General features: G+C 30.0%; 1 long non-coding RNA gene across 1 annotated transcript; it reads right to left on the bottom strand.

The window, feature by feature from the left end:
• Positions 1-1,388: 1,388 nt before the first annotated feature.
• On the bottom strand, positions 1,389-10,821 carry LOC142321077 (uncharacterized). Its single transcript, XR_012755570.1, has 3 exons — positions 10,693-10,821; positions 5,340-5,447; positions 1,389-1,524 (listed from the first exon to the last, which is right to left on the bottom strand). It is a non-coding gene; the product is annotated as an uncharacterized LOC142321077 (long non-coding RNA).
• Positions 10,822-22,692: the final 11,871 nt, after the last annotated feature.

The following is a 22,692-nucleotide window of genomic DNA, read 5'->3' as shown; positions in this document are numbered from 1 at the left end:
AACACTATGAAAGGTGATCTGATATGTACTACTTCACCACCTGTATAGCCCAAACATACTGGATTCTCATCTTTTTAGCTTTCTTAATAAATTTTTTAAAGGAAACATTTTAGACAAATAAGGTCATTGATATTATTCAGAACCAACTGACAGTAAAATACCACCTGGGATGAAAAAGTTTTTTGAGTGCTGAAAATGTGTATTATACTGATAGGAGAGGGGTAGATTGTATTAGGGCATTGTGCCCTAATACAATGAGGTTACAGATAAAACAAATTTGTTTGTTTTTTAATATCTATTCTACACGTTTATTTTCTCATGAAATCAGTGCTTTTTTAACCAATCCAGAAACTTTTTATGTTTATCTTATGAAAGATAACCTTCTTCAAACTGATTTCAAATCTAAAAAAAAATCTGAGATGGTATGACCTGTTCCTTCATTAAAAAAAACATTAATTATAATTTGCTAAAAGTAATATTAAATATCAACTGCTTAGATGTACTGGATGCAACTAATCAAAATATAGCAAGTGTATTTCACATTGCTGACTGCATAATCAAACAAATTCAGTTAATTTATATCTAGCTATGATGCATCATTAAAACAAAGTACTTATTGTTTGTTTAAACTTAATAACAATAATAATCTTTATTATTTAAAATAATAATAATTATTTACATTTTATGTTTGCTCCTATCTGATGATTTGAATTTGAAATAATATATGATGTAGTTATAAATATGAATCTATCCATAGGAATGGTGAGACATTTCCACTTTACTCTAAATTTTTTGAAGAAATGAAATGAGTTTTCTTATATTTAGTTTGATATAAGCTATTTTAAGAGGGTGCTTTGTAAGAATTTTATACATACTATTCTAATGAGTGGATAAAGTGGTCATTATCATCAGTCTCACTTTTTAGAGAATCAGGCAAATAAAGAAAGTGCAAGAAAAAATTATTAGGAGAAGATGAAATGAAGAAGTATTGATACTAATTGTCAATATAATTATTTTAAAACATTCGTTAAACATTCAAGACAAAATTATTATGTTAGGTTTAGGTTTAAATTCAAGCAACTATTGGTTAACATCAAGGCAGCATTCCAGGTTAGCCTTTGTATAATTCTTGTCAAGAGCATGGAAATGTACTCAAATTTGCAACTTTAGGTACTGGTGGCTTTAGTTAAAATCCAGAACTTAAATTATAAACATTTCAGATATTGTGTAACTATAGCATTGTTGGGACTGATGTTTACATTATTTATTGTACAATATTCAAACAGAAAATACTTTAAAATATGTTTAAGTGAATAGTTTTTGGGGATGAAATACTGCCATGCATACAGAATAAAAACACTTTTCATAATATTTACTAATTTATCTCATTTGTGGATTGTGCAATCTACTGACGTCATCATACTTATGATAAGATGCTTGAAATAAAAGATAACTTTCTTCCCATTCAACTTGGACCCTCAGTTGACCTTTGTCAGTCAGGTATGGACAACCAGGTTCTCTCAACTGAAATTGAACAGAAATAATAAAAATATTAGTAATTTTAAGTAACATTTTATTGTTAAAGTAAGACTGGTAATATTTTAATAAGATTTAATCAATTTTATAAAATGAAAAACAAACACACACACACACACTCATGAATTCAGGAGTTCATGTGAAAATATGCTATATTACAACAAAATAAATACAGCTTTATTACAATTCTGTACTTACAAACTTACAGTACAAAACTCTTTTGTTTCATTGTTCACATCTACTTTGCATCACTTTTAAAATTTAAGCAGCTTAGAATTATTTTTAAGTATCATATTTTGTAACACACCAACTGATTTTAATTCTATTGTTTGAAAGACACATTCTCATCATTATCTTCTTTTTCATTCACCTACCGTTCTTATTAAATCAGAGAAAGATTTGAGAGAAAGTGAAATTTCTTCCTTCCTCTAAGAGCTGTGTATAGCAGTAATATATAAAATGAAATCTGATTATTATCATGTTTGTTAAGTTCATATTTTTTCTCAACTTGAAGAAAACTACAGTTATCCTATTTTACATCTCTAATGAAATGAAAGGAGAATTAAACTTTATGTAAGGTACCTCCAAAGAATATTTTTAACTAATCACATCAACTACATAAAGTAATTCTGAACTTAAACCAGTTTCATATTTCACTGCATTTATACTAAATTCTTACTCCATTACTTTTATATAAATTGCATTTATTACTTTAATTACATTACATTTAATTGTACTTGACTTTAAAAATATATATTTTTTTGGTATAGAGAGATTAGATGAATAAAATTATATGCAAAAAGTAGTAAGCATACATCGCCAATTTAGTTTGTAGTGTACATAAACAAGTACGAGGGTTCAATAATTAAAGAGGTAAATGACTGTAGAAAAATTATTATTTATTCAGTTACAATGAAATTAATGCTACTTCCACCATAATCTTTGGCTAAATTTAGGCACTTCCCATCTTTCTGTGAGCTTTCTTATTTTATTTAAAAGTCTGCATGGTTAATACACTTTTTACAATACCATTTTAACATCTGTGAGTGAATTTCATTTGATTTTACATCTGTAGAAAATAAAAATCTTATCACAGCATTCTGTTTTTCCATGGTACACATTATAAACAGAGCCGACACTTTGAAACAAATCAAACAAGTTATAATAAACGGAAATTCTCTTCAAATTATTTTCAATATCAGTGATGTCAACTTGAGCGATAGAAAAAGTTTCAATTAATTTTATTAAATATTTTATCTGCTCTTGTCGGTTGTTTCTTTAGCCATCCTCATATATGCACTAGCTGAGCTTACTTCCTAGGATTATCACTCAACTGTTAAGTTAGAGATAGATAGCAGCAGCTTAAGTAATATGAATCATAATTAAGTCACTAATAATTAAATGATATCTCTGTTGTCCAGTGTCGCTGAATAAATTTTTTTTCGTCTTCAGTCATTTGACTGGTTTGATGCAGCTCTACAAGATTCCCTATCTAGTGCCAGTCGTTTCATTTAAAATATGAAAACAGTGGATCAAAAGAAGATAATACTTTTTCTTTTTCTTCTTTTCCATCGAGCATTGGTTGTTGTGTCATCTAAAACTGTAAACTGGTCCTCCCTTTCGCATTCTGGGTTGGCCTACACTTCTTCATCCTATAGGTCGAGAGTCATTGAACTGCATGGGAAATCAAATGACTAGAACCTACTCAATTCAGATCCAGACCCTCACTTGAGCTGACTAGGCATGGAAGATAATACTTCTAGGATAAATATCCGAAAAACCCATAAAGATGTTCAACAAATATCAGAAAGTGGTAAAACACTGTAAATATCTAAAAAAATATTCTGATCTGTACATCATATAGATCAGCCAGGAATAGTATGAGGTGTGGCTGTTAAATAATGAGACTAATGCTATAAAATATTTTATTTTAAATTATACATAATTATTTATTATCCTCTTCAATATACACTCCTCCTCTTCTATCCCTACAATGCTCCATGTTGAATTTCCATTGTTCAAAACAGTGCTGGAAGTCTTCTTCTGTGAGCTCTTTCATGACGCATGCTGCTTTTTCTTTCACAGCTTCAACGGTCTGAAATAGTGATTCCTTTAAATGCAGTTTGACCTTGGGGAAAAGATAAAAGTCACATGGTGCCAGGTCAGGCAAATAAGGTGCATGGTCTAACACTGGGATGTTATACTTGGCTAGAAACATCTTGACAAACAATGCAGTGTGAGCCGGTGCATTGTCCTGATGAAGAACCCATGACTTGTTCTTCCACAATTCGTGTGGTTTTTAACTTATTTTTTCACGGAGTTGAGCAAGGACCTTGAATAAAGGGAAGAATAGTTAACCGATGGTAAGAGTGGATCAGATTACCAATTTTTTCAATATTTTTATCCATTTTTGATGTGGAAGGGCGACCCGGGTGAACGTCATCTTCAACGTCTTCTTGGACATATTGAAAACGCTTAAACCACTCAAAAACCCATGCTCATAATAAACATTCATTGCTATATACTTTTTTAATAAAAGATAAGTTTTTGTAGCGGTTTTTCCAAGCTTCATATGGAATTTCACGACAATTCTTTGCTCTAATAAAACACTTATCATTTTTCGGCAAAACAAAAAAACAGATGTTACTCATCTGTTTTTTAAGGCCATGGGCAGTTTAATATGACTTCTTTCTTTTTCTGTTCAGCCTCCGGAACCACCGTAAGGTATTACTTCAGAGGATGAATCCTCATTCATCACCTCATATCATCCTCATGATATGTATGAATGTAAATGAAGTGTAGTCTTGTACAGTCTCAGGTGTCGTTCCTGAGATGTGTGGTTAATTGAAATCCAACCATTAAAGAACAATGGTATTCAGTATTCAAATCCGTATAAAATAACTGCCTTTAATATGAATTGAACCTTAGAACTCTATTTGAAGGATAGAGTTTACAAATCAAATCCCCGATCGATGAAATTGAAATGCAAGTAACCGTAAAGCTCAAGCAAAGCCACAATAGGGATATTAGTTAAATATATAAGCGGTAATGCAGATAGATTCTAGCACCTTGGTACAATAACGTGTATCAAACGATCAAAAAGAATTTGACATACAGTAATGCGGCGGTTATCAAAAGGGTGCATTTAAGGACCACCAGAAGACATGAGGAATCCACGCATTAACCTGCCCAAATGCAGATGACTGACAACTTCTTCATAGCGACTGTCTTGCACTGACTATTTCCAAGGTAATATTCTAGATTTAATATAATGTAAATTATTATGAAATTAAATCTATGTATCCTATTAGTTGATATTGAACAAAGCGTATAATTGAAATGAATAAAATTATTCTCAAAGATCAGTTAGTTACGATGTTCTTTGATCCATTAGCCGCTAATAAATTTCATTACAGAAACTTCTCTTTCTTTTTACTCTCTTTCTCATTAAAAATCTAAAGGAAAACTAAAGAAAAACCTTTTTTGCCTTTTTAATATAACTATACAACCACATGAAACAAAAAAAAAGATTTAAAGCTATGGCCTGTTGTCAAACCAACAGATTTGACAAAATATGAATAAAAACAAAACAATCGGATAATGAAATTTAGATAATCTAATAATTATATTATTGTTCTTTATTAATTTATACATCTTATATTTTTTATTCCATTCTACTTTAATAAATTAAAACCAGAGTATGTCGGTAATAATGCTTAATAAATATGTCGCTAAAAAGTAAAAGATAATTTTATACGTACAATGGATTTAAAAACGCATTAAAACTTAGCTAACAAACTTACTTTTAATTTTTGAACTTTTCCTTTTAAAGAAGATTATGTTCCAATATGTTGAAATAAAAAAGGTTTGCAGTGAACCCAGAGTTCATCTTTTGCTCTCCAACATGCTGCCTGTACAGAAAAATGAAATAAAAATTCTTTACTAATAAAAAAAACTCGGCAACAAAGTTTTATACTTTCCTGGCATCGGTTCTTATTACTACAAAATGGAGAAATAAATATACATGAAAAAAGTTTAAAGAGTCGATATTTTAATTGAAAATTTAAAAATATTTGTTGATTGATTTGAGTGTTATTTTCTGCCCGTCCTAACATTGTTACTCTAGCATTTGTAGTTGATGCATTTCAGAGTACCTCCATTCTCTTAACTACTTTTAGCACTGAGTCTTCCTGAGATGGGATCATTGAATAAATATCACTCCCACTAACCATCCATACTGTCATGGTCTATTGTACTTTGTCCCTCCTGCTCTAATAGTTATATAATTTCTTGAAACTAATCCTGATTCTTCATTTTAACAATTTTAAATTTTTATAAAAAAATTTCATCACAATGAGTGTTTATTACACAATTATTTCGTTTATTTACGTCCAAGTAACCGATAAATTTTTTGTAGACTTAGATGTATGCTCCTTTTTAGATAGTATATGCTTCTTCATGTACAAGTGATGGTCAAGAAAAAATCCTATGTACATCATCTGGTTGGAATAGAGTGATGTCAACAAAACTTACTGGTGAGTATTCCTGCATAGGAAGTTGTTCCTAGATACTGTAAACGTGACATTAATAGACCTGACTAACTGACCTTCACCCTCCATTTATCTAACCGCTTTCAAAGACTATTTAAAAAATTTACAATTTCTCCGAGGTAACACGTGGATTTCTATAAACAAGAATGGCTGTCAGTTTAAAGCAAATCTGCAGTGTACATTTAGTAAAATATTGGGCCAAGAACACTTCCTTGTTGAATACTGGATTTTATATCGTACAAATCTGTGAGAACATCTTAAATCTAGTTTAAAACAGCTTACTTCCAGGTATAGAACTATCTATAAAACATTATGGTAGGTCTTTCTTCTTTTTACATTTTAAAATAATGCCGCACCTCATCAAACATCCAGATACACAGACAAAACAGTTGCTTTGATTCAAAAATAATGTTGTCCGATCTGACAACATGGAAAAATTTGCTGTATGGCTGTCCTTTCACATAAAATCAAAGAAAAATGATTTCAGCTTTTGAAGAACAATTAGACACTTTAAGCAATACTGGAAGGAGAATAATGGATGAGATTACACCACAGATATTTACCAGGTTATGAATCATAATAGTTATGCTATTTTCAAAAGTCTGGAGAAATGTCTGATTCATAAAATGATGTTGAAAATAAATAACTGTAACTAAAAAATAGATTTATTTTTATAAATATTTAAAAATATATATTATGTAAATATATATATTTAAAAATATAAAATTAGATTGTAATGTTTCTAATATGTTCTGGTGATGCTTCTAATACGTGACCGGTGATTAAATTGAAACCTGTAGTTAAATTTGCATTTATTTATTTATCTATCAATCACTTTCAGAACTTCTCATGGACTAAAACGTTTCACTGGCAGAGATACCTTAGGAAGGAAATTTGTTTTTGTTATTGCCTTCTGTACTATTTGAGACTGATAAAATTGAAATACTTAAGGGTGATGTTCCACAAATAACCTCACTTCAGAAATTACATCAATGTTGCTATATTTAAAAAATATCCTGTTCTTGTTTTCCTCCTAACAAGCTGTTTGCATCTTACAGTGAAATTAGTAATGAATGCGCCGATTCACTTGCTGGAAATAATTTCCGCAAGATCAATTATGTGATTCATCATCTATTCAATAATACGTCAAATCTGTAAAACATTTGTTAGGTAGCAGTCCTAACATTGCTAGAATTTGATCATGACTTTGTTCTGTGTTATTAATAGTATTTTGATAATAAAAATAACGGTCAGGCAACTTATATCAGATATTCAACTGTGTTGAGTTTAGCAGCATAACTGACTGCTTACACAAATGTATGTATTAGGTGAAATTAAATTAGGCTTACCATATTTTTTTGGGTCCGACCCAGGACATATTTTTGAAATAACTTAAAAGTCTTAGCAGTTTACTGAAACATTAAACTTTATTTATTCAGTTGTATTTTTTACTAGACATGACAATTTTTTTTCAGAAAAGATTTCTTTCAATTACATCATAAAATTCATAACAAGAAAATTCTGAATTAATTTTAACATTTAGCAGATGGTTAGCAGTAGATACTGATAGTCTACCCCTTTCTACAGACCAAATGTTCCCCGTAATTGAAAAAACTCTCTCAACTGGAGTAGATGTCCCAGGCAAAGACATCACAAACATAAAATATCGGTCTTCCAAAACACCTTAAAAATTGCATTCCACTTTTCTTCAATAATATCTGGTATTTTTCAGAACTTGAACTACAACCTACCTTTTGGTTTTTTAATTACCCGGTTCAACAATGTACGTTCATCAAATAGGTCATCAATATTTATGGAATCTTCTTTTATAATTTTATTAACAACTTGTGCACTCTTTTCTAAATCAGACCAGCCAATTTCAGTTCATAAATTTATCCACTGAAACTTACTAACTTTATCAAAACTGGTTCTCCGCAACTCTAGTACTGGATACTAGAATTATAACAATTGTCTACACTTGAGAAGAATATTTGTTCCTGAACATCATTATTTTTTTTTAGACTGCATAGCAATTCTTTGGCAGAAGATGGTATAAATTTGTGGGTTTTTCTTTCCTGAAGTTGACAAATTAGTTCAGAATATGTCTGAAATGCTTCTGTTGCATAAAATTAGCTTCCAATTTCAGAACTACATTATTTAATAACTGTAGATTACTGTATAAAAATTTCAAAATCAGTCGCTTTCTGAATTTTCAAAAAAATCAAATAATAATTTTGGCCATTTTTCACAAGATAAGTATGATTTTAGGCCATCAAAAATGGAAAGAATTCTTTCTATTGCAGGTAACAAACTAATGAACCTTGTGCTGCTATGAGATAATACTTTTTTGTAATCCGTTTCTATAAATTCACAAAACTTTTTAAGTTTCGTTACTCTTACTGTATAAATGTGAAAATATCTATAAATTTTTATAATAACTTTTATGTCCAGGGGAAGAGAATCACATGCTGTTTGTACTGAATTGTGTACAATGCGGGCTGAACAACCGCTTCCTAAAATAGGTCTATCTAAATCACTTTGATCTTTTCTAAACACATTTTCATTCCTCTTTCTCTTCACACCACCAAAATTACCGTTAATGTTATCAGCAGTATAATAAACCAAGTTTTCTTCAAGTTTGTATTTTTTCACACACTGCAAAAGATACAGAGTCAAAATTAAAGCAGTTTCACCTGACACGTCATCAAAATTTAAAAGTTTAACTTGAATTCCCTCGTCCAGACTGAAATATCTTACAACAATCAAAACAAGTTTCATTTCACTTCTGTTTGAGCAATCCATCATTATTATTACATAATTAATATTTTCCAAAAAACGCAACACAATATCAAACATAAATGGTGAAATAGCGCTAACAATAATCGCCTCAGTTTTGATTCTAGCAAATGAAAATTTTGGGTCATATAACTTTTTAACCGGTTTAGATGTGCGTCTGATGTTTTGAAACCGAGTTCATGTCTAGCAGTGCAGTATGAAAATATAGCTTCTTTAGCAGGACACTCCTCATCAGTGTTATTGTTAGTCCCATCTTTGGCTTTAAAAAGATCTCTTATGTTTCCTGAAGCAGTAGCATTAATAGCACTCCTATGTTTAGCCATTTTCACGTGGTCTTCAATATCACCCTTTCCTTTATATATATACTGGAGAAAATTCTCCAGTATGTAGTGTGCAATAAACACGTTCATTGTTACTGTCATTACACAATTTCAAAATTTTGTATTCCTTTTGCAGGTTAACATTAAACGCGCATTTTCTTTTGCCCGTTGCTAAACGACGAGACAAAATACAAATAGAGATAAAACGATCAAAAATGTGTAGACAAGTCAGTTCACACATAAAAACAACATAAACACATTGCCCCTGATGTGTTGCCAAGTGACTAGGTAAAAAGTTGTGGTGAGACCGGTAGCTATGCCTCCATCAAAATCAGCACCAACGCTTGCTCCAAGGTCGACTGAGAGATGCACTATCATAAGAGAATATTTAAAAATGCAATGTCAAACATATAGGTCTAAAATTAAAAAACATCCTCACTGGTCATTAAATTCTCAAACCCCGGAGAGCACTAAAAAATCAGGACTGTCCGGGCTAATCCCAGTTGTACAGTAAGCCTATATTAAATGTATGAGAAAGTTGCCAATCTGTGTTGATCGGAACGATTAGATTAGATGTGTTGGAGAATAAGTAAATTATCGGTTATAAAGGCTTGTCTATAAATTTTAAAGGTATTTTTTTACATAACTTTGGTACGGAGAGATCAAGCACACTGGAAATTTATTGCGTTCACAAACTATAATGAAATGTTGTAAGTCGAGATGTTATTAATCGTTGAATATGAGGGCTCTATAGTAGTTTTACGATATAGTAGTTATAGATATAGTATATAGTATATACTATTATAATACAATATAATGATGCCCAGTGTATTATTTATTTTTCTATATATTTCAGCTTTCTGATAAAAAAATGTCTTCAATATGTAGTAAATGTATTTCAGTCAGAAAGCTTAAGACGGGTAAACTTGCCGGCAAACTAACTTTAGTGCGTATTTGTTTTTAATTTTAGTAATATGATCCTTGGACACGGCACACAAAATACGTCAATGAAAATAAATAAATAATGGGGAAACAAAATCAATAATGGGGAATGTAAGATGGATGCAATGTGTGAAAAATTTACACCTTGATCAGGAATTGAACCAAAGTCAAATGCATCTAGAACCCATGCAACTTTAGTATTACGTTACAAATGAAGTAAATTTTCTACATAACGGTTTGCGTTAAGGTTTTCATTTTGATGTGTTCTGATATTCCATTATTGCTTTTTAATTCTTCTGGCAATATGTTGGTTTCTTTAATATATATGTATATAGGACTAAAAATTAAATTATACCAAAGGATACAAGTTTAGATTTTTCTGAAATGTATTAATCCTGAATTTTATCAGAAAATTGATTCTTATTACAAAAATCATTAACTACATACCGCATTCAAAACTCCATTACAGATTATAAAATTCTTATACATATATCTCTTAAATGTAAGAACCGAATTAAAACTGTTCAACAAAACAGATTTTTACTAACAGAATCTTTTTTTCAAGTTGCAGGCCTTTGAATAAATCATATGATCTAACGACCAGTCAACAGGCTTATCACTGTAGAACATAAAGAAAAACTGTACAAGCCATGGCAGTTCCACATATCTGAACATTTTACCTGAAAAATAAACGGTTGAAAAATAATTAATTTCTAAAAAAGATACTTAAATACAAACAGTAACTTATATGATGATCAAACAATTAACTGTTGCAATGTCATTTGTCAAAAGTAATTAAAAGTTTAAACTACACTTATTTTTAATGATGCAAGCAATTACTTTTAAATAACCAAAGATAAACAAACGATGATAAAGTAATGCTTTAAAACACAAAACAAAATATATTTAATTAAAGTTAGAGCTGTTTTAATTATAAAAGGATTACATGGTGCATTGCATTTTCCATATATAATAAGTAATATATAGAAATATACGAGAATATTTTTCAACGAGGCTAACATACTAACCTACAAGTGAATCGACCTTAGTCACATGAACTTAAGAGGAATTTCTGGAGATTAAAATCATTACTTCTAATCGTATTACTTACATCATTTTGGGAGCACAATTTACTCCTACGATGAATAACTAATTAATTAAAAAATAATATACAATCGTTAACTCACCCTGCCGTAACAGCTTTTAGCAGTTTAAGTTTTGTAGTTTTTATTTTCAATTTTTTAAGTAACAAAGTGAGAGTTACTCAACTTTTGAACGCATGTCATATTAGCTACTGAATAAAATTTAATCAAAATAATATGCATCCGCACAAATTAGATATATTTAAATCTATCCCTAAGTACTTAAATAGATAAATTAGTTGAAAAATTATGATATATTTTTTAGACTTGATATGTTATTCGATTTCAATTTTTTTAAATAAAATTTTCTCAAAGTGTAATTTGATTGTAATAATTTTACCACTATTAGTACAAATTACCAATTTTTAACAGGGTTTTACAGGAAAAACTATGAGACAACTGTAATCATAAAAATTACTTTAATTTTATTGTGCGGTGTAAATTATCATTTTAATTTTTCTGCACCAATGAAATAGCAGTTTTTGTTTAAAAAATGTTTTTATAAATGGAGTAACCGTTACAAATTATCTCACATTTTATCACTTATCACACCACGTTTATTACATGATGCATGCATTTTCAATTATGTTTATAGTTGTAAATAGATATCAGTCAGAGTTGTCTCCTTCAACTGTTGAATTATATCGATTTCAGTTAAGTGACTTCCTTATATTTTCCTAATCTCTGCGATGTTCAAAGCGGTTAAAACTCTTTTTTATTCTTCAACACATATACAATACTACTTTATTTACACGAACATTTTTAAGAATGAAATTTTATAGTAAAGTTAATAATCTTCATTTACAAATAAACACAATGTAAAAGTTTGAAATTTTTTATTTAATTTCATCTAAATAATATTACTACGCTAGATTTTGTAAGCTGTACATTAAAGTTGCTTCTAAAATAGCAGGAAAAAGTGCACATTTGTTCACTACATAGAGAATACAGTACCCGTCACAGGAAATCAAACACTATTGAGTCATCCACATTTATTGAGTAATGTGCGCAATAGAATTATCGTAAAAGGCAAATATACCAATTTACTCCTAACCTAATTATTTTAATGCTTAGTAATAGATTTTAGAATTCTGATCTGTCAGATATTAATGGAAAATAAATTTTTCTTTTAATTTTTCAAGCGATAATTGTTATACTATTTTTCATTTTTAAAACACAAGAGATAAATCATATTTTATCTTTTATTTATGTAACGTGTTAAAAGATTCAAACCTAAAACCTGAATGTATATACACATCTACCACTCGTCACAATGTAGGTTACTTGCATCTGATCACATTAGTTTTTACGAAAAGAATAGTGTATGTTTAAAATAAAAATCAACCTGTTTTCCGTGGAACATTGTTTATTAGATTACAAAATAAATAATTTACAATGTATACCTGAAAATTAATTGATAATATTAATATTTAAGTGGATATTAAAGTTTTGACTTCACATACACCGTACAGCAATTCCAGCCACTGCGTAATACCTTGGTTATATAACTGTATACATTAAGTAAGTGCCAATACACAAATACTTATTGAACACTTCTTTTATTCACCTTTAATTTACACATTGAATTATAATGCTTTACAATAAATAAAGTCTAACGATATTTAATTAAGCTGGTTCAGTATATAATAAATGAATCTTAACAAACACATTATAAAATTAAACTAAATCATTCTGAATTTTTTTACACTGTGAAGAAAATAATATTTATTAACACATAAAAAACACAATTTATAATATTATAAACATATTTCTAAAACTGAATCGATTGCACTTTTTATTATTACAACAACATATTCTATTTCACCAAGAAAATTATTTTCTAAAAAATTAAGAAAAAATATTTTTATATAACAATTATATAAACTTGCGATAGTAAATTTTAGCAAATTATTTTTTGAGAGCTATTAAAATTCCAAACACCCGAAGAAAAGCTGTACTATTAGAACCTATTTTTTTTGTTCTTTTCGAAAGAATGGCAAGTAGACTGCCGTTCCTGTGGCTATTCATACTTTACATAAAAAAGGAGAAAAAAGAGACGTTAATAACAGAGGAAGTTCACTTCTATCAGTAACCTTTTAAATCTTATAAAAGTTGTAGAAAATAGAATAGAAGAGAAGAATACATCGATAAACAATTTGGAGAATATATTAGAGTTGTATAGAAAGGGAAGACCTTGGCAGAAAATAGTAATCTTAGTTAGAATGGTGATATATAACAATTATACAATTACATTTTTATATTTTAAAAAGGTATATTATTCTGCTGGGAAAAAAAATTTCCAATGCCTTTTCTACAGTTAAAATTATTTGGAATTGTTGGAACAATTAAAATAAAAAAAGGGCGAAAGATAACAAGACGTTGACTGATCGATTTTAATTGTGTTCTAGGTAGTCGTAAAAGAATCGAGGAAAACATTGAAACTTAATGTGGTAGAAACAAAACGTTTAGGTTACAAAAAGGACAATCCAGGAATAGATTAATTCCAATGAAAAAACAAATGTTTCACAAAAAATTTCTTAAAGAAAGGAATTTTTTTTAAATTCTTAATTTTTTTAGGGAGGTTTTTTTTACCTTGTCGAGTAAAAAAAATACAACATTTTTTTTACACTTTCTGACAGTATATATTTTCAAAAATATTTCTACTTTCAAGCATCAATTCATATTTGCAAAGATATAACTTAAAATAGTAGAGATGCAGGTAGAATTTCAAAACACAGCAAGTGACTTGGCAACAAATCTCCATCCTACATTGATTAGGTTTGCAGTTCTTATCCATTCAAAACACTTTTTATACTGTTAACAGAATATATTTGAGAATGTAATAAAACAATCATGATTTGATTACAGACTTATATTTGAAAATGCAATGCCCTCACAGGTTACTTCTACAACTATCTTATCAGAAACAGAAAGCCGATAAATATTTAACTAATGAAGAGTAACATTCATTCTTCTGTATCTCAGATTATACCTAACATTCAACGCTCCCACAGATTACTTCAATAACTACATTATAAGAAAGAGAAATCCAATAAAAATTTAACCGATGACAAGAAAAATTCACTCATCTGTATCTCAGATTACACCATACATTCAACGCCCACACAGATTTTTTCTATAACTTTCTTATCAAAGAGGTAAAGCCAAGAAAAATTTAATCAATGACATGAAACATTCACTCTTCCGTATCTAAGATTACACCAAACATCTAACACCCTCACAGATTACTTTTATAAATATCATATAAGAGAGCGAAAGCTGATAAAAATTTAACCAGTGACAAGAAACATTCACTCTTCCGAATCTCAGATTACACCTAACATTCAACGCCTTTACAGATTACTTCAATTACTACCTTATCAGAAAGAGAAAGGCTGTATAGTTTTTTTGTTGTTTACTGTCACAGTAAATAGCTTAATCGCTTCATATATTGACTGTCAACACTGTAGGATTTACAAAGCCTTTTGTAGGTACTTAAATTGTGAGTTTGTTGTGTATAGAGTTTCACTATTGTTTAAAACTCTTTTCCATTCAATTGTCATTATTAGCACGTTTATTTTATTTTAAATACGCACAATATGAAATTTAATTCATTACCTAAAGTTGATTTTTATTTTTGTAGTATAGTACCTTTTTCAGTTTGGATTTTTAAGATAACAGCCAATAAATTTTTTCTTTCATTTAACTACTACTATTAGTGTAAGGTCATACACACAATAGGCATAGATTTACAAATTACTTTATACAGTCCACTACTATTGAGAAGAATCGTAAAATATACTTTATTGACAGGACAAAAGTCAGTTAAATTTATCAAATGAATTTAGTTCATAGTAAATAATAATAGAATAATTCACTCGATGGAATAAATGATAGATTTGCATAAAGTTTGTGTGATAATTTATTTTATTTAATGAAATTTACAACTACATACATATAGAGTTTCGTTACCTCTTTTATAACCATTGAATTGTGCAGACAGTGATTAATAGTTTGCAGTATCATTATAACAACATTTATATTATACTAGTACATACAATTTTACCCATCAAGCCTGATAAAGGTATTTGAGGTTCTTTATACATTGTTGGTGTATGTCTTTCTGTCATACCATTGTGGATCTTGAAATTCAAAACTCTCAGTTTCCATTTCCTGAGCAAACATTCTTTATTTAACAAACTTCTTGTTCATTAATATTTTATTAAGCGACTTGCAAAAATAAAAATGATACAGTATTTGACTCTTTGAGGAAGAGCCTGCAGTCACAAATTAAGTTTTTATATGGAAAAATTATTAATGAAATAGCCTTAATCCACTCCATGTTAATATTATTACTTTTAGTACTTAAAAAACAGTTGACAATTTGGTCAATCTCCAGATTTTTCTGTTCCATGCAAATCTATCTGCATAGATTCGTTAAAATGTTTTCCATAAATGTAACTTTCTGTACGGGATTAAAACAAAACGTAAATCAAAAATCCATACAAAATTTTTCATATTTAAAATTATTATAAATGATTTCGCTTAAATAAATCGTTTACGCCATGGATATGGCACACAGCAAGGTTGACATTATTTACATCAATCTTCTTATAATTAAATTCTCTACAATTCATGTTTAAAAAATGTATGATTTATTGCCAATTTAACAACGTTATTGTACGTCAAACGTAAAAAATGTGTTTTTTGACCCTATTTTAGGCGTTTTACACGGGATACCTTAGAAACTAAAAGAAATACAGTTCTGAGACCTATGTTTTTTTGATTTCCCAGCTCAAAAACCATAAGAAACAATTGATTTTGCCCTAAATTGACCTTCCCAGAATTTCAGAAAACCTTAATTTACCCGGAGGAACTGAAACTCAGCGAAATCTTTCACCCTGTATAACTTGCTAACGAAGGTTTTCAGACCTATGTTTATATGAACTTTTTTCTTATTTTTAGCCTCTAGAATGAATTGTCAAAGTATTGCCCTATCCTCCTGAGTCACCTGTATATACTTATATTTAGTTAATGTAACAGTCACACATTCTTATTATTAATGAAATAAGTCATAATAAATTCATATCGATAACAAAGTATAAGTTCATATTGAATACACTAATATTGACAATACAAAACAGTATAAATTTACTTTATAAACAAAAATAATTACTAAAAAAATAATGTAAAATGTAAAATGGCATGTAGGTTACTCTTATAAGATAACAACTGATAATAAATAATTTACAAAACAAAAAGTAAAATGAAATTTAAGATATATAAATGTCAATGCATTACGTTGTAAAAATACTTTAAATAAGATGTACAACTGTACATATCCACCACAAAAAAATTAGTGTATAGTCCCTCATCATCGATATCAAATTTGAACTACAGATATTTTTTAGTAAAAAATTTCTGCTGTTAAATATATTCTTATTGAAATAAGAATACAGACTAAAATGGTAACAAAATTACTAAAAAAATAACTTTAAACCTTAAACAGATTTTCGTTCTAGGCGTAGTGCAAATCGATATTCTTTAAACATCTTAAAGCCATAGAATTCTTTAATCTTAAATAACGCCATAGAAAATTACAATTTAAAAATTTTCAATAATTTGGATCGCTTGCCAAGAAGTGAATTTAAAAAAAGAATACATCTTTCAGTCTCTATTATAAATAAATAATTACATCGACTGTAATAAATACAAACTATACTTACGTTCTGTCTACAGATACCGATTCAAACTTAAAAAAAGAATTTTAATGTAAATTTTCATCGTAAAACAGAATTTGAAAGAATCTTTATTATATTAAATTTTTAAAAAATTTGTACTGGCCAAAAGCCAATAATATTTTAAATAAATTAATAAAGTTTTTAAAATAAAATTTAATTTAACCCTATATTATTTTATGTGAACATATTTTTATAACTGCCGTGGAAAACCAGGAAATGAAGGATAAAAATTTATATATCTTCACCAGTAAACACATTATAAAAAACTACTTAGATAAGTTTTAGGCCCTTATCCAAACAGCAGTAGGAGGAAATGAATTTGATATTTTACTTAATAAGAAAGTTATGCAATATTGGTATTTTTTTTTAAAAAAGCCCTGCCCATTTCCACCTCCATGGTCTGATTTTGCCCATGTTCACAAGAAAGTGAAATACATAGATATATAGATATGCTAAAGACAAAAGTATAAACAGTTTACCATCAACAGTACAGAATTCAATAATGCTTCTTACCTTATGCTTATTGTTTTTTTGTAATAGTGCTATCAAGGATTTCCCTCATCATCGGTTATAAAATTAAAAAAAAATTGTTATGCAGCTAGGTAGCCACACATACAGTACTGTACTCATTTTTTTTTTTAATTTTATAATATTTAATAAATATGACTACATATTTTTACATGTTTACAATTTTATTCTGAATTTAATGTGCGATTTTTAAAAACTGATGATGAGGGGAACCCTTGAAAGCACTATTATGAAAAAACAATAAGCATAAGGTAAGAAGCATTATTGAATTCTGTATACTTAGTGGTAAACTGTTTATACTTTTTGTCTTTGGTGTAATTAGTAAAGGAGGGAATATGGACAAATACAATAACAAAAGAATTGGTTTTGCTAATATATATATATATGGACGAAATGATTCCGGAACCGATTTAAACTTTCTCCATACTTAAAATCTCAATTAAAAGAATCGGTTTGCGCCTCCACGTTGGTTCGTCTGGATAACCAGTTACAAACGTGGAGATTTCTACTGGTGAACTAAATCGGAATCACCTCTCTGGATCACATCCAGAGTTGTAACTCGGGAATTTATTCCCACCCAAGGCTGACTTGCCTTTGAAAGTCAAATATGGAAGGTCTTTTAAGAAAAAATCCACCGTCTGGTAAATACCAGAGAAGGCTGCACTCGGATCCGGTGGGCAGCTGCTTAAAAGATAACAATGAATCGGAGCGTTTGGAAACACCCAAAAACAACACAACTTCAAAATTGAGGATAAGACACAAGCAAATAAACTACATTGCCACTCACAACATTAATTCTCCAACTCAACCCGGCAAACTAAAAACTCTAACAGACATAATGGATAAACAAAATACTCTAATCGCAGGACTTCAAGAAATGAGAAACACCGATCGAGAGCCGTTTGAATCTCAGGGTTACAGAATTTACAAAGGAATCCCCGGGAAACGTGTGATGAAGAATTGCCCACAGTTCGCAACAGGATTTGCAATCAATCTTAAAATAATTGACTCAGTCGTAGAATTTAAGTCTTACTCCCCCAGGATTTCAACCTTAACCCTAAAATCAGCCAATAAATTCTACACCATAATAAATGTCCATGCTCCCACCAATGACAAAAACAATCTTAAAAAAGATAGAGAAGAGATGGACAAATTCTGGGAACTTCTTGACCAAACTGCAAACAACATAAATAAGACCCACACGAAGATTTTAATAGGGGACTTTAATGCCCAACTTGGTAAAGAACGAAGATATCGTGATATTATCGGAAAATGGCCTGCCCAAAAGAAAACTAACAAGAACGGCCAAAGACTTGTCGAATTTTGCAGAAACCATAATATGATCTCAAAATCCACCTATTTTATGAGAAAACCAAACAAATTGAAGACTTGGAAACACCCAGATTGGAAAAAAGGAGAATGGCAACTGGATCATGTTTGCATGGACCGGAATTATCACAAGGAGATTTATAATGTAAAAGTCTTGAGAGTAGCAGATACTGGATCGGACCATTACTTAATTAAAGTTAAAATAAAATTCACCCCGCATAAAAAGAAAAAATCCCAACCTAAAAACAAAAGAGCTTATGATCCACATAAATTAATAAACAATGCCATCTTTGAAGAAACAACAAAAAAAATCAAATTAACTAATAATTTAAAAGAACTGACATCCCAACTGAAAGAAATAGCTGAAGAACTAGCCCCTATAAACCCAAGAAAAAAACACCAATGGTGGAATGAAGAATGTGACAAAGCAGTCAAAGACCGACACCGGGCTTGGATCAACCACCAAACCCAGAAAACTGAAGAATCTAACCATGAATTCACCAAACAAAGGAAAATAACTCAGAAAATTATAAGAGGAACCAAACGACAAGCCCAAAAAAACTTGATTCAGCAAATAGAAGAAAGTTCCAAGAAAACTAATTTCCGAGACTATTATAAAATTTTTGGTCAGGCTCTTCAAAGATATGAACCACCCACCCTTATGGTGAGAGGAAAAAAAGGAAATATGGCCCACACCAATAAAGAAAATGCTGAAATTTTGGCAGAAACCTTCAATAGACTCTTCAACTGTGACGACCCCCCAGAGCTTTTTGAGATTGACACTGAAACTCCAGTTAAACTTCACCGGTAAATATCAACCCGCCAACAATTCAAGAAGTTCTCGCAGCCTTAAATGAAATAAAAAACTACAAAGCAAGCGGAGAAGACCAGCTTTTCGCAGAACTCTGGAAACACTCATCAGTTTATTCAGTCAAAACTTCCCTACATCTATGCCTCGTGAAAATATGGAACGAAGAAAAACTTCCAGAACACTGGACCACAGCCCTCATCCATCCATTACATAAAAAAGGGGATAAAACTAATCCTGAAAACTACAAAGGCATATCTCTCCTGGATTGCACATACAAAATCCTGTCGAGAATCATATACAACCGATGCAAAGACCAACTTGAACTGGAACTTGGGGAATACCAAGGGGGATTTAGGCCATGGAGAGGTTGCCCGGAGCAAATAATATCCCTAAAACTTATGATGGACTTATATAAAAGACGGAAAAAACAACTAATAATCACCTTCGTCGACTTTAAAAGGGCCTATGATTGTATACACCGACCATCCATGCTGAATATTCTGAGAAACCTGGGCCTTCACCCTAAACTCATAAACATGATAAAATTAACTTTAACCAATACCCAGTCCAGAGTGAAATTCAGAGGTGAACTCTCTCAACCCTTCTACATAAAAACTGGATTGAGGCAAGGAGACGGCCTCTCACCAATCCTTTTTAACTGCGCCCTCGAATTTGTCATGAGAAAATGGTATGAAATAAATCCCAAAAATATAAAAATGGGTACTAAGAAAAACTCCATCACACTAAATCGCCTAGGATTTGCAGATGACCTCGCTCTTTTAGCAAATAATATTCAAGAAGCCAAAACACAAATCATGAGCCTTCAAAACCTAGCACAAAAGATAGGGCTTCATATCTCTTTCGAAAAAACTGAACTAATGGCCATAGATCCTCTGGTAATAGAGCGCATTACGGTAAACGATCAGAAAATTAAAATAGTAAAACAATTTAAATATCTAGGGGAAATAATAACTTATAATTTAAATGAAAAAGTGACATGGCAAAACAGGACAAATAAAATGATTAAATCCCAAAAATTAACTCTGTCAACATATAACAAAAAATGCCTTTCTGCTAAAACAAAACTTAAACATTATAAAACTGTAGTACAGCCAGAAGTCACCTACGGAAGCGAGACCCTTATCAAAATCACTCAGAAAAACCGAATTGAAAAAATTCTGAAAATAGAGAGGAGAATTGTCAGAACGTGTATCAATAAAAAACACCAAAAAGAAGGCCGATGGTGGATTGTGCCAAATGAGGTGGTGTATCGAGAAATAGAGCCTGTTACTGATACTATGCGGAAAAAAAGAATCTCTTTCTTCGGTCATCTCATAAGGACACCGGAAACAAGACTGTCAAGAAATATCATTGAAAAGCTCTGGTTCCAAAAGCTAGAAGTAGGATGGATCAAAGAAATTAGAGAAGATATGAAAGAATTGGGAATTTCCCTGACCGACCTACAGAATAAAACTGGAAAAATTACAAAGCTAAAAGATAAAAGCATTAGATTTAAACAAAAGACAGACAAACGACAAAATACAACGAAGAGGGTGTTTACGGATGAAGAAAAGAAAGCAAGATCTGAACGGATGAAGAAATACTGGGCAGCTCGAAAGAGTAAAATAACACGCTTTTCTCAGAAAAGATCCAACTAAAATTGACTTAAGTGGTCCCATGTTGGCCGTAAAAACATAATAATAATATATAATATATATATATATATATATATATATATATATATATATACACTTGTTGAACTTTTACCCATTACAATAGGTAGCTTTCTTACGAAATCTACCTAAAAATAAGATTCAGATAATAAGATTTTTTCCAACTACTTGTCCTGTTCAAACAGACTATTTTTGAATAGTGTTGTATTCTAATGTTGCGTGAATAGTAGACCTTGATCATTTTGTATTGAACTTAAGTGAACTCTTAAACAAAATTTAATTAATAAAGTGAAAATTGAATTTAAAAAAAATGTTTAATTCACAATGTTTTTTACTCATTGAAAAAAAAAATTATAACTTTTTTAAACCGATAAACTGACAACCCCTTGTGTCTTTCTGCATAATTTACAGCCAAAAACACCAGGTAAGAATCTTTATTGGTTATTGAGAAAACCGGTCAATTGTGTAAAAATATAGTTTAGAGAAAACTAAAAAAGTACATTACATATAATGCAAGTTGCATACATTACATGTACGCAAACTAACCGTATTTTTAGATTTAAAGGTAAAAGTTATTTCAAATGTCTGTCTTTATAAACCTTTACAAACCTCTTTACAGAGTTTACACTTGAAACAAACAAAGGAAAATTTCTCTCCATAAAAGTGAAATTTCCCGACTCGACAAAGAAATATTTTTGAACTAAAAAAGTTGCAAAAAACAAAGAATTATTAAAAAAAATTGAAAAATGCTTCCAATGAAATATTTCTTCAAAAAAATCAAAAAAGTTTTTAGTCAACACATTTTATAAGAGATAGGATATTTGTATGACCACAAATAAACAAAATGACAAAAAGAAGTAATAGAAGAGGGCATTAATTTACTCCACCATATAGAAACTCAACTTAAGAGTAATTAAAAATGGGGTTTACTGTTGAGATCTAGTAGATGCGACTCCTCTATAACAGTTAGCAATTTATGTAGCCGCTTAAATAAAATTATGATTTACCACAATATTTTATCAAAAACTTCCAGTTTCAAATACAAAATTATTTAAACCGCTGAAACTTAATGTAACAATGGAAATTAAGAAAACAGACATTCATTAGCGGAAATCAGCTAAAATAAAAAATCTGTACAATTGATAACTGGAAAAGTGAGAATACAAACTGAAAATTTAGAAATATTTGAAACAACACAAGGTGTAAGGCAAGGATGCACACTTATAACTTATAAGGTGCTTTTTAACTTAGCCATATTACAAATTAGAATAATGTCTTGTTAAGGTATAGTAATTAAAAGAGTTTTCTTATAGATCAGTTGGCT

This window comes from Lycorma delicatula, chromosome 3, assembly GCF_047948215.1.
Source record: "Lycorma delicatula isolate Av1 chromosome 3, ASM4794821v1, whole genome shotgun sequence".
NCBI lineage: Eukaryota > Metazoa > Arthropoda > Insecta > Hemiptera > Fulgoridae > Lycorma > Lycorma delicatula.
This window is presented reverse-complemented; position numbering and strand designations above follow the sequence as displayed.